Raw genomic sequence first — 14661 nt, forward strand, 5'->3', positions numbered from 1 at the left:
GGAAAGACCTGACCCTCTCCATCTCACTTAAATTTTAGTATTTCTAACCAGGCTTCAGCTCTTTAAGATTATTTTTTTATTTACAGTATTATGATTTATCAATAAGGATTTTTCATAATGATTGATAGTAATTGAAATAAGTATTGCGCTGTATGCTTTGCCCTTGCTAAAATCTATGCAATAAAACCTACATAATATAGTTAAAGTAAAAGTTGTGGACATTGATTCTATGTCTCTTTGAAAGTAAAAGTCAGGTGTTAAGTGTGAAAAATATCTTAAAGGTTCTTAAAGGTTACTCTAGCCAACCAAATTGAAACAGTCCCTTAGGGTTCTGACGCAAGGGCTATTCATGTCAGGTGCCAAACCAGAGGAAGCAGGGTGGACGTTCGGATTCAGGCAGTTAGAAGCTAGGCGAGTCTCCTCACCACCAGCTTAAGCAACCCCTATTTAAAATTGCAAGTTTTGAGCAACCTCTTGTAGGTTCAGGGATCTAACCCTTTAAACGGAGATCTGGTCGAGTGCCTCCTGGTGGGGTAAGCTCGGGATCTAACAGTTCTAATCAGAGTTTAGTTTTAATCTCAGTGATGTTCAATAAAACCAAGTTTATCAGTGTAAACCAAAGTTAAACCTTCCCTCTTCACTTCCGGCTGCTCATCCTAATCTTACATTATCCGCTTTCTGCCGTTTGTTACTGCTGGTGAAATCCCCTCATTTCCTGAATTTGCAGCTTCATAATGAAAACTTTTAAATAACAACATAACAGGGGAATTTTATTGTGAAGAATTTATAGAAAATGTAACATGTTTAATACCGAATTAGAGGACATTACATTTGTCAGTGAAGATTCTTCAATTATAGTAACACTGAGCAAGGAAGAAGAACACTTACAGCTGCTACTTTCAGTGCAAGTCACAGCCACGGATCAGTTTGATGTGATTTGCCTCTCATCACAACGAAGCTTCCTGCCTGACGGTGTCTCTTTAGTCATGAGTCGATGATGTTTAAAGGCAGCAAGCTGATCCATGGCTGTGACTAGCGGTCAGTTGAGTTGCTGTGAATGCTTTTCCTTTTCTGCAGTTTTACTGAGCAATCGGTGCTGACAAATCCTCTGTTAATTCGGTAAAACACACATATTCAAATTTCCTGTTATTAAGTTGTTTATAGGCTTTTTTTTCTATCATGAAGCAACAAAAATAGAACATTTTTACCAACAGTAACATGAGATGACTCCTGAAACAGCCGAACATGATGAAACTTTTTAAGTAGCTAGCAAATAATGTAAGTTTTTGTCAAGTACTACAGAGCAGCAAAACGGAGTCACAGGCTGCCAGTCCTGAAATTGTTTATATTTAGGCCTATTTATTTTTACTTGGGGGCATCTCAATATTAATTCAACAAATTTTGGTTTACATCAATAAACTTAGTTTTGCATCAATTGGTAATTGATCTCTGGTTAATTTCAAATCTAAATGTATTCATTTTAAACCTAGTTTTGCTGAATTCTGATTAGAAGTAATATGAAAATAACATTTAAATTAAAAAAAAACAAGCAATGGAGATATTTTTGAATAAAAATAAAATGTAGACAGACGTAGAGGTTTTCTCACCTTACTCTGTTGCTGTGTCAGTCTGGAATCTCTGACAGAAGCCTGGAGTGAATTTTGCCTTTATAAACCTCCTCTTGTCTTGTGAACATCTGATCACAACCAATAATTTGGCCAATTACAATACAGAGAAATTGTGTAATGTCCACATGTTAGAAACCCCCACAATTTCTGCTGAATGAGGAAGTGCACATTTCTAGGTAGCGAGGTCATGAGGTCACATGATAGGATGCAGGGCAAACCAGGACATGCAAGACAACCAAATCAGCTGGGAGTGGCTAAAGATGGCGCTCTAACCACACATGTCTGGACGAGCTCTGCAAACCTAACTTTTTTTAAAAGTGTAAGATGTGAACAGATTAACTACCTTAACTAATAACGACAGTATTTTTACCCGGCTACTTCTGGAGAATGTCGAAACCCAAAATGAAAAGCTCTGACAAAAGAAAAAGCGATGTTTTAAAGATGCTAGCGAGTGCTGCTAACTTTGTTAGCAAGCCTGCTACGCCCACGCCCCACTACTGACGAGCTAGCTGGAGCCAAGAATACACTCATTGACAGCATGCATGACTACTTAGGCGCCGATAACGGCCAAGTACAGGTATCATTTATGGAAGAAGAGTTTCCTCCCATGACACCAACTAAACCTTCTGCAGTTAAAGGATAACTTTGGTCGATTTCAACATGCAGCTTTATCACTCAAGCTACCCTTGACTTGCCAGTACCGAAGACGCGAACACTTTTGGTCCAACCATTACAGAGCTCCTTGAACGAAGAGTTAGCATTGACAGCTAACAGCATAAGGGTCAGAACTTTACACTGTGTTTTAAGCGTCTTAACATGCTCCAAATCTCGCCCCAAAAGTTATGCAACATCAGCAGACATCTTACAACACAGCACTTTAGCGTGTATGACTCAAAATGAATAAAAAAGTAGTTAAAACAGTGTGTTTGTGCAATGAGCTACATACCGGCTTGTTGACATCGGTGTCTTCCGGTAGACAGGCTGTAACATGAACATGTACGTTATGAACAGAAAAACGAAAATGCTGGGATATGTTTCTGTCTGCAAAATTCAAGTTTCCGTCCCTGCTAGTGAGGGAGTTAGCGCACACTCGACAGATTGACTAGTTTGGACTACCGGAAGACAGGGATGTCAACAAACTGGTATGTGGCTGCTTGCACAAAGTCCTGAGTCGACTCAAAGCATGAGAAAGAAAATCAGCAAATGTCCGACATTTAGTGTGCCTGAATTGTGTCAGAATGGCAGTTAGAATGATTTAATAAAGTGCAGAATTGAATCGATCACCACTGAGAAATAATTCTATCAATGTGTGTTAAGTGGCACTGAGGAGAAACTAATTCTGCCACATCAGACTGACTAAAGGACAGGAAACATCCTCAGTGTCTTCATCTCATTATTTTGAGTTTATTGAACTATTGTTTTGTGTTTCTCATCATTTATTTTCTTCAAGTTATGTTGTTGTTCCTCCATATGAGATATTATGAGTAAGACTTGATCAGGTTCCTCTGATATAAAACTTACAGATGATATGAATCAGCAGGTCTAATGAAACAATCAAGTGGCTTTCTTCTCATCATTCATTACCAGTGTGTTTTATTCAAAATTATTGTATTGTCTCTCTATTTGACTTCATGTTTTTGTCTTTTATTGTGAAACAACTCCTGTTTCAGTGAATTAGTGTCCTTTCATGGAGAGCTGCTGTGTAGCTGTCAGGCTTCTGTTGATCAAACCAAATGCAAATGCTAAGATAGACGTGTCAGCCAGGACTTCTAGTAAGATAATGCAGACATACTGCACACCATCACCTGCACGTGCAATAAACTACTGCAGAGCTGCAGCTCATCTAGTTCCTACAACAGATACAGACAAAGACTGAAACACAATATAAAGTCAGAAACCTGCAGGTATTATTCAGTGGCATGATGATGATGATGATGATGATGATGATGATGATGATGGTCAGTAACAACAAATGTGACGTCAAACTCTGTTTTGTTTTATCATGAAAGGAAAAAACAGCAACTCAGAGACACATGTAGAGAAACATGTGATTCACAAAATGAGTTTGTTAATAGACATTATCACATGTGACAACCAGGAACATTTTCTTTCAAATTTAAAAGATCAATTAATGCAGCTTTAAGGCATCAATGTAATAGTATACAAAGCAAAACAAGCAGGGTTACAATAAAGTTTCAAGCTAACTTTTTGAGCTAAGCCTACATGTTTTAACAAGGCTGTAAATTAACTTCAGCTTAAAGGTGCAATATGTAAGGAATAATGTATTGTAGCCGAGTAATAAGCGGGATAATGTATAGAACAGTGGTCATCACATCCAACTGCAACAAAAAAAAAAAACTTGGCACAGTGTGTCGTCTTACAATTTATTTGTTACAATTCATAGAGGTTTTTCAGCAGAGAAATATAGTTTACCTTACAGACACTGTTTCAGCCTTGAGTCGAAATCACTGTATTTTCCAAAAATGTCAAAGTTAATGTGAAACTCATCCATACTAGTGGCTGAGGAGTACGTTTTTTTCCGATAGGAAGTAGACTACAGATCAGCTGACGTCGCTGAGTTCTCTAGAGCACGGAGTGCTACGAAAAACGTGAATCAGAGGCAAAAAGGCCACTACTGGGAGAAGCTGGTTAGCATGCTAACTTCAGTGGAGGTCTCTTCAACATAATACAGAGACGTCTTTGACACAATATCAGAACTGTAGTTTCTTCAGTCTGATGATAATTTTTAAATGTTTTAAACTATAATTCTCACATTCTGCACCTTTAAAAAGGAAACCTTGTCACAGTAGATGATGTTTAATACACAGTAGGACAACAGAATTCAGGTAAATTATTAGTACTTCAATTAAAATCATTTCTTACAGCATCATGCTCATCTCACTGAATATTGTTGCAGCAGGCTTTAACATGTATCTGACAGAATGTGTGGCTAAAGAACAAGAAGGAACGTCAATATTCTTTGATATTCTTACAAGCAAAAACCATTCATTTAGTGAAGCTTGATAGAAACTTTAGATGTCAGGGAATAATTAGCCTGACAGCTGGAAACAAGGGAGAACCATCCCTCCATTAAATCGGTTACTCTCAGGTTACTAGCAGCGTCTACTTATCACTTTTGCTGAACTTCTTGCCTGATAATGGACAGGTTGGCACCTGCCTCCAAATACATCACATGCTAAAACCACTTGACGTTTCCAACAAGCTGCTCTTGTGACAGTGCAAACTTCACCATTCAAAGAAGAGACAACATCATATACAGTCATAGTGTGAGGGCTGACACACAAGTTGTCTTCTGGATTCCGAAAGTCTTTATGACAGATCTTGCGAACATTTTCCATTGTGTTGTAGATGAAGGACTGCGGGAGCTTTCCAGTTCTGCCACAGAGGCCTTTGTTCTTCAGGTATCTGTGTAATGACATCAGTGTTTTACTGCTTAAGTACTGACGTTGTTTCAGTCCAACTTTTAGCTGTCACAGTGTTACATGCTCCTGCTGTTGATTATGGGTTTTTATTCTTCATTGGATGAGTTTTTAAACCTGTTTGTTTTTCACACATAAAATAATATGGACCATAATGCATCACTAAAAGCAGAGTGAGAACGTTCTCTCTGCTCACACAAGAATCAAATCCTGTCCATCCAAATATAAAATCAGGCAACTTTGATGTTACTCTACTGTAAAACTACTCTGCAGCTGATTGGCTCGTACTCTTTGCCTTTGTTGGTTGGGTTTAGGCATAAAGATTGATTATTGATTAGGATATCACTGAAGCTGATCAAAGGCAGGGTAAGATAAACTGTGGGAGGACGTAGCTTCGGTACATGAGGCACACGCTCCAACAACTGATACCAACCTACTGGTGTGACCCTGCTGTGAACAGTTTGATGCAACATATTCTCAGATGAGTATTTAGCATATTTGTGATGTTTATTCGTTGTGTCCCTGGTGTGTAAAGGCCTTAAGTTTCATGACGCTATTGCTTTTGACACATTTAGTGTGTTGCATCAGAGAGAAGACAGCAGTTTTTCATTTTTTCTATCGTAGTGGTGGTAGTTTTTTTTAACATACATGCTCCACTTATCCGTGTCCTCTTTAAGGTCCTCCCGAAGGATGTGTTTCTGCATAAAGCCCTTGTCTGTACCCTCCATACAAGATTTGGGATTATACCCATGAAAAAGGGCACGGGAAAGGGAAAGGGCAAGCATAAGGGCAAGGGCAATGACGACTGTGACAGTAATCAGGAGGATGATGGTTATCTTTTCTAAAATGAGAGAAGAAATGAGAGTTTTGGAGCTTGTCAACTTGCTGTTCAAAGTCATTACTGTTCTGTTTGTGGTGCAGTCGCCATTTACAGCCTGGACTCACACCGCCTCCACCGGTTAGATATTCTCCAGTCTGATAACTTCTACCTGTGATTGTAAAATATCTTCACTCAGCTGACTGTCACAAGGCTGAATGCAAATCTCTCTGCATGAAGCAAACTTCTTCACGCCATCAGTTCATTTCAATAGATAATAAAACCAGAGTAAAGATCTGACATCCCACGTCCTCACACACTCTCACTCTCTCTCTCCCTCTTTATTAACATTGTTATTGTAGTTTAGTTTATATGGTTGGCTCACACTTTTTCTCACTATGAAAATAAATATTATAATATTAGCCTCCAAATGAAGCTTTAAACATATCGACCAACAGGCTTTTAATATTATGAACAATAAACTGTTACACAGTCATGTAATAAATTAACCTTGGGTTGTCGTCCAGTTGAATTCACTGTGGTCCCTCATCAAAAGTATCAGTTTCACACTCACAAATGTAGAAACACTCTGGTCACATGTGGAAGTCAGGTCATAAACATGTAATGTCATAGATGAGGTGCTGATGCACAAGTTAACAGACACATACTAGCCATGTTCACTGCAGATCTCCTTAACTTGATCCAGTGGGGCGTCAGTGAAGGTCTGCACCTCCTCTCTGCTGCAGAGACCGTTGATCCTCAGGTATCTGTGTAATGAGATCAGTGTTTTACTGCTTAAGTACTGATGTTGTTTCAGTCCAACTTTTAGCTGTCACAGTGTTACATGCTCCTGCTGTTGATTATGGGTTTTTATTCTTCATTGGATGAGTTTTAAACCAGTTTGTTTTTCACACATAAATAATCTGTTTATGGGACAAATTGTTTGGGAAAATGACCTTTTACTTATGCATCTGCTTATTTGCTTTTGTTGACTGATAATAAACTGCAAATAAAACAAGTAGATACTCCCATTATTCATGATTGGCCCTGGGATTGACCAATCACAGCCGAGGCCCCCTTTAGTTTTGCTAAATTCTGATTAGAAATAATCGTAATTAATCGTTGGTTCAACTCAACCTTAGTGTATACTCGAGCTCCTTGCAGGTTAGTATGTATTTTTAATTAAAAATTCATTTTTGAATGAAAATCAAATTATCCAAAAATAAAATGTAGACAGACGTAGAGAGGTTTTCTCACCTTACTCTGTTGCTGTGTCAGTCTGGAGGAGATCGATACCGACTGATGTTGAAGTCTCTGACAGACGCCTGAGGTGAATTTCACCTTTATAAACCTCCTCTTGTCTCGTGAACATCTGATCACAACTGATAATTTTAACTCAGAAAGTTAGCAGCCAATTACAATACAGCAAAATTATCTAATTTCCAAAACAACAATTTCTGTTGAATGAGGAAGTGCATGTTTCTTGGTAGCGAGTGTTAAACCGTGGGAATGGGATTACACATGAAAACACATTATCAGCAAGTCAGACATGATATGATGCAGTTTCAGGAACCAAAAACCAGGGCCAGTGTTGATATGCAAAACCACAAAACAGCTCTCCCATGGGTTTTTCTTTGGGCTTCAAAAACAAGCCATTTTCAGCAGCCATCACTCCTGTGGTCTGATGGCACATTGTGTCAGCTAATCCAAGTCTCTCGTATTAAAAGTTAAAAAACCCTGTGCAATCATGGCAACACTAATTCTGCCAATATAAATGAGACTTAAAACAGTGTTTATAGTTTCAACATTTTTAACTGGGTAGTAAACTGCTGAGACACTGTATTTCTGCCTTTCCCTTCAGAACAAAATGATCCCAAGATATCTGTCATTTTATCATTGATGCAGACTCTTTGTTTGGGGAGGCCACGGCGGGATCTGCCCCCCCCCCCCCCCAGAACCACCACTGCTTACAGATAATATGAATCAGTAGGTCTGATAAAACAATCAAGTGGCTTTATTTTCATCTTCAGTGTGGACACCTTTAAACGTAATTTATTTTCAGTGTGTTTTATTTATAACTATTGTCTTTTGTCTCTATTTGACATCATGTTTTTGTCTTTTATTGTGAAACAACTCCTGTTTCAGTGAATGAGTGCCCTTTCATGGAGAGCTGCTGTGTAGCTGTCAGGCTTCTGTTGATAAAGCAAAATGCAACTCTTTGCCTTTGTTGATTGGGTTTAGGCATACAGATTGATTATTGATTAGGATACCACTGAAGCTGATCAAAGGCAGGGTAAGGTAAACTGTGGGAGGACATAGCTTCAGTACATGAGGCACACACTCCAACAACTGATACCAACCTTCTGGTGTGACCCTGCTGTGAATAGTTTGATGCAACATATTCTCAGGTGAGTATTTAGCATATTTGTGATGTTTATTCGTTGTGTCCCTGGTGTGTAAAGGCCTTTAGTTGTATGACGCTATTACTTTGCTAAGACAGCAGTTTAACATTTTTCAGTCGTAGTGGTAGTAGTTTTATTTACTCACTCGCTCCACTTATTCACGTCCCATTGACCTGGATCTTCCTGAATGACGTGTCTCCGAACACATTTTTTGGATGGATCTTTGGGTGCATCTTTGTTTTCCCTTGGCATACAAGGTTCGGGATTCTGCCCATGAACAAGGGCAGGCGTGAATGTGACGGTGATCAAGGGGATGATGCTCATCTTGTCTAGAATAAGGTAACAAAAAGAGAGCTGCAGAGCTCGTTAACTTGTTGTTCAAAGTCATTACTCTACTGGGCGCGGTGCAGTCAACATTTACAGCTCGTGACTCACACACTTTTTCAGATCTTAGTCTTTGGTTTTTGGCTTATTGCAAATGACTGTGGTTTAGTCTGCTGTGGTCCCATCAAAGTGTTAGTTCTTCATATCTGTAATGCCAACAGTAAATAAGGGTTGAAAAGCAGGCCTGATGATGAGGAAACTTTTCTAATAATTTCCACTGGGTTGAACCAACAATGATTAAATTGATTTAAGATTAGTTCTAATCAGAGTTTAGTGTTTATCACCGAATTAGCGGAAGTTTGTCAATGAAGAGTCTTCGATAATAATAATAACACTGCAGGGAAGAAGAGCACTTACAGCTGCTACTTTAAATGCTAGTCTCAGTCACGGATCAGCTGGCTGCTTTTAAACGTTATCCACTCACAACAAGAGCGTCATCGGTTCCAGACACAGGCTGAAACAGGTAGCCAGAAGGTGGATGTGGTGGCTCTGTGGATTTCATCCAGGTTGTTGTTGCGTCCACTTCTGAGAGCAGGCTGTATATTTTAGCGATATCAGCGGCCGCGCTGCCTGTCTCATTAGCTGCAGTTGCTGTTGCATTTGCGCAGCTGGCACGATCGGCGATGTTGTCACTTGCTGTGTCTGTTGACGTTAACCGTTCTGTTAGTTTCGTGCCAACAACTCAGTCGGAGACTGTGTCATTCACCATGTCTGCAGCGGACCTGGCGCCGGTGGCTCGGTCGGAAGCCGTGTCATTAGCTGTAGCCGCTGATAGCTTAGCGCTGCTAGCACGCTCTATGACAGACACAGCAGTAGTCCTCAAACGTGTGTTTCTTCCCGCAGTATTCTTGGTGTTTGGCATTTTGGCTGAGTTAAGTTTGCCTTTGGTTCCAGGTGTTCGTGTATTGTTCCCGCTCTAATGTGGACTTTTTCAAAGATTATCTGCCACGATAGCTAGAGTCAATTTTCAGGCGGCCATCTTCCAGCGCACGGTCACGTGACTCCCTGGTTCAACCACTTTTAAAAAAGGCCTCTGGTCTTTACAATTCTAAACCCATTTCTTACCTCCCAGTTTTAACAAAGGTTTCAGAAAAGATTGTAGCACATCAACAGCCAGTTTTTTTTAATATAAAAATTATATCATTTAAAAATGTTCGTCCAGTTTTAGTCAAAAACTAAGCACTGCACCTGCGCTTCTCAAGGTTCTCAATGACTTGTGGCTGTCAGCCAGTGTTGGTCCTAAAGCCAAGGTTTAAGTGCACATTCGGTATCACTGACTATGGCATCCTTTTGAACTGTCTTCAAACATGGGCAAGTATCAGTAGCAAAGCTCTACAGTAGTTTGGATCATAACTAACAATACATTCTTAATTTTACCTTTCTGAGAAAACGAAGGCCAAAGAAGAAATACATTTTTTTTTTAAATCCTCTTGAGAAAGGAGAAGTGTCTGTCACTAACAAAGTGAAATTAAGGAACCATGCATCCGTTGATCATGGTACAGTTCTGTATTATGGATATAAAAGTGCTGATAGATGTGACCAAGGAGGTTGAGAAGACACAGATGGCTGAGAAATAGGGAACTAAATAGATCAAAATAAGGACAACTTTGTTCATCATGGGTTATGTGTTTTCCATTTAACCTTGATATAACCTTTTGTTTCCTTGAAAGTGGCTCACACCATCTGTTGCTCCACCCAGGCCTCAGCTTGCTAAGTATTGAAAGTAGGATCCATTTTATGAGATACGTAAAAGGTATGAAAACATGGGTTTTAGAGAGAGAGATCAGCATTCAGGTTAGCAATTTGGCCAGCAATGAGGTCACTACGTCACACTTAAAGGATGTGTTGCAGAGATTGAGGGAGCTTTCACACATGACTTGCAGTTTGTTTGAAAGCTGTCAGTCAAACCCTGGAAAAGAACAAACAACCATCTGTCACAATCACTTCTGGCTAGGGCTGCACGATATATCGTTTGAGCATCGGATCGCCATCGCGATGTACGTGTGTGCAATAGTCACATCGCAGAGCCTGCGATGTAGGACGCAAATGAACTCATCTAATTTCAAGGGCACCTGCATGCACAGCGATCCACCAATCACATTAGTTCTTAATCAGTGTGCCAAAGCAGACCAGCCCCTGCACATGGAGTGAGTCGCTGGTAACAACATTGAAAAATGAGCAACGAACAAGAGAAAATCGCGAGAACGAAGACTTGGTGCCGAAAGAAAAGCAACGTCAGTTACCTGGAATTATTTTGGCTACTAGAAGGATGATATTGACCAAACACGTGTTCTGTGTCAGCAGTGCCTTGCATCTGTTGCCACAACGAGGTAACACAACTAATTTGTTTGACCATTTACATCGGTACCACACAGCAGAGTCCTGCACAGGTCGTATTTTGTAAACCCGCCCGTACACGCCATACTCAAAACTGCATCCGACCCGTTTTCCTACAGTAGCACAAATTACATTTCGCACCTGAGCCGACACACTATAAATTGTTACCGACGCCCGACCCGCACCCGAAGGAAAATTAGACAGGCGTAATTTTTATAAATGAAAGTAAGCCAGCTGGGGAATGGGAGTTCTGGGAGGGCGCACGCATGCATGAGCTCATATGAAATATAAATGCTGATCATTTTGAAATGCAGCATCACATCAAGTGCTATTCAGGTCATCTGACGAAAATTCCTGCATTTTTTCATATCGCAATATATATCGCAGGGTTAAAAATAATCGCAATGTCAGTTTTTTCCAATATCATGCATCTCTACTTCTGGCCCAGAAGCAACCTTTGAGACCACTGTCTTAACCAAGCAGGGTCAGGTGCCGGCTCGGAGCCAGCGCCAACTTTAAAACAAGTTCTTTGCATTTAGACAGAAATGTTTCCGTATTCCCCTTTAAAGGTGCAATATGTAAGAATAACAGTTTGACACTATGACATCCTCATGCTAAGCTCATATTTCCCAGTCTGGACCTGTAGATGCACGGCTAACCAAGCTAACTAGCAAAAGGTAGCTACTGTGTCTCAGTTACTCAGGATTTATATATATAATTTGAGAAGTGGCCAATTCTTACACTCTACTCCTTTAAACTATAAGAAACTAAGAGAAGCAAAATAGATGAAAGTTGGTTTGCGATGTTTTCTGACAAAAGCCACACTAATGATGTCTTAGTGTGCTCTGTAGTTTTGATTATGGACCAATCTCCAACTGCTGACAGATGGTGACAAGGACTTGGGTCAACTCTGTAAAAAATAATGATCTAAAACGTCCAATGCCTCTCCTATGCTACTTGTTATATGAAGCAAACCTACAATATGGTCTTAACTAACATTGGTAATGTCAACAATCCATCCACAGGTAATACTCACAGTTATTTACATGTTTATCGCTGCATTAGTAACACATTACTGAGTAATGAAGTTTGTAGTATGTGACTGGTCAGAGGTATGTTTGTTACGACCCCTAGAAAGACTCAATTCACTTAATTCCCACACTCAAGGTGAACCAGTTAAATAATTTATTCAGCGAAAGCCACACAAACAGGATACCTGACCCATTAGCCCTCACATGGAAATATCTCAAAAGAAAACTGAGATCATAAAACATTAAGAAACAAAAGACACCCTGCTCTTCTGGTGGCTAAATTAAACATAAAAAAACAACAACTGAGAACTCATTTTTGGGTGCTGATGATTTGTGATCTGATCTGTCAGCTGTAACTGACACCTTGTTGTTTCCACAGGTATATTTGCTGCACCTGCAGGTGTTTATTACTTTTCTTTCTACTATCTTATTGTGAAGCACTTTGTGATTTTTATCTGTGAAAAGTGCTATATAAATAAAATTTACTTACTTACTTACTTACTTACTTATCATGCTTGAGAAGAGCATGAGGGAAAGCTGTTTCTCTACAAGAACGGGCTGCTGATGATTGCAACCCACAATCACAAGTCAAACTCTGACACAGCTGATAATGGAGGAAACGCAGTGTTCCTGCAGCTGCAGCAGGGAGACCAAGTGTACGTGCAACTGGCTGCAAACTGTCATGTTTGGGGATCTGACATCCATACGACTTTCAATGGCTTTTTGGTCACCATAATGTGAAAATCAATACACTGTATCTGTGTTTCAACAGCCCTGTCAGCGTAATGACAGATTTCTGTGGTGCTTCTATAGAAACCATTTCACAATTCAAATCTTGTGGCTAAAAACTTAAAAATCAATGAATGCACTCCTGACTTGATCGCTCAATCAAATGAAGGGAACATTGTGAGGTCACATGCAATGATTCCTTAAAACCTGATACATGCTTTGTATTTAAATTTGGGAATCTTACAAAATCCAGCTTTCTTTTAAATCATCTGAAGTTACATAATGCATAACCATGATGTGTTATTTCATCTACATGTCTGAAATGAGTTGCAGAAGTCTTTTTATTAATAAAAAAAAGTGTCTCAATACACAAAAACACTACATTTCCAATTGGCATGGATAATGAAACCAAGTGTAAACTTTGCAAGTATTCAAAATGCAGTCAAAACTCCAGTAAAGTTGAGTATGTATGAACTCTGTTAACTCGAAAGCAAATCTGACAGCTGGACTTGATTTGAATACTTGATTTTATGTTTATGTACATTATTATTATCATTAGATACAGGAGAGGATTAGGGCCACTGTTAAAACAAATAGGTTCTGACTTTCCTCAGAATTCTGGCATTTTTCTCAAAATTCTGCCTTTTAACTAAAAGATTTTAGATGATTTGGAAGCATTACATTCTCAACATGAGGAAAGTCAGTCTAACATTTATTGTATGTGGTCAGTTATAATGACCAATGTATGTAAACTTGCCACCGTACGAACAGTGGTCATTTGACCTTTGTAACAAGCCCATACGTTTTCACCCTCTTGTGCAACTTAGGTTGGCTCCAATACGTAAACAACTAGCACTACACACTGGCTTCAATCCTGTAAGTATTCCTATTAAATTAACAGGAACAATTGAAATGTTTTTTCTTACCTTACCTTTGGTAAAAAAAAACATCCCAGCAAAACTGCACGTGGGTCACTGGTTGAAGACGTCCATCTTGGATGTCTCATTTGAAGGTCGCCGTGTATCGGATTGTAAACATTACATAGTGGTCTCAAAAACTTGTGTATCAAATATTTGACTTGGCTTTACAGTTAAATCAACATGTACCCTGTATCATGTTTACCTAATCAGTATGATATCGATTTACTATATGGTTGCATACTGACAAATTAGAAAGGTTGATTCAAGATAAGAATAATTGTAAATGATTAAACTGTTTTATGATCACAGAAACTTGAGTTTAATAATTGTATTATCCTGTAACAGTCTGCGATAGATAAAGTGATAGAAAGTAAAATCGAGGGACCATACATCTTTAATCAGAATCAGCTTTATTGGCCAAGTATGTGAACACATACAAGGAATTTGACTCAATTTTTTTCTTCCCTCACGATGCACATGTATGACGTAAACATAAACATAAACATATCATAACATTCAACTTCAAGGATGTGAAACTATTGGTGGATGTGACCACAGAGGTCAAGCGGGCACGATAGTTAAAGAAAAGGAAGTGCCTCAATGGAAAGATCAGGAAAACATGGGTTTATGATGGATGTGTTACAGTTCAGCCTATTTATAACCTACTTTTTGTTACAAAGTTGTGAAGGGAACATCATGGCTCAAACTGTGGGAAACACACATATACACACACATTAAACTACACTAAAACTAAAAGATAAACAAGGAAAGTAGCGTGCTCGAGCAAGTCTCTTCATAGAAACAACCGACACACTCTGAAAATATTTTATAAAGTAAAGATCCAAATGTTTTTGTTTTACACAGAAAGAATTAAGGTGATATTCATTGCAGCAAAAGGAGACAAAGACATACCATTGGACCCTCCAACACTGACACAACTTTGATCTACAGAAGGGTGATCACCAACATCGGT

General features: G+C 39.1%; 1 long non-coding RNA gene across 1 annotated transcript; it reads right to left on the bottom strand.

Moving 5' to 3' along the window:
- Positions 1–4429: 4429 nt before the first annotated feature.
- LOC115589612 (uncharacterized) lies at positions 4430–7267 on the bottom strand. The gene is made up of 3 exons (XR_003985560.1): positions 7143–7267; positions 6554–6652; positions 4430–5054 (listed from the first exon to the last, which is right to left on the bottom strand). It is a non-coding gene; the product is annotated as an uncharacterized LOC115589612 (long non-coding RNA).
- Between the last annotated feature and the right edge of the window lie 7394 nt (positions 7268–14661).

The sequence above is a fragment of the Sparus aurata genome, chromosome 10, assembly GCF_900880675.1.
Source record: "Sparus aurata chromosome 10, fSpaAur1.1, whole genome shotgun sequence".
Classification (NCBI taxonomy): Eukaryota; Metazoa; Chordata; class Actinopteri; order Spariformes; family Sparidae; genus Sparus; species Sparus aurata.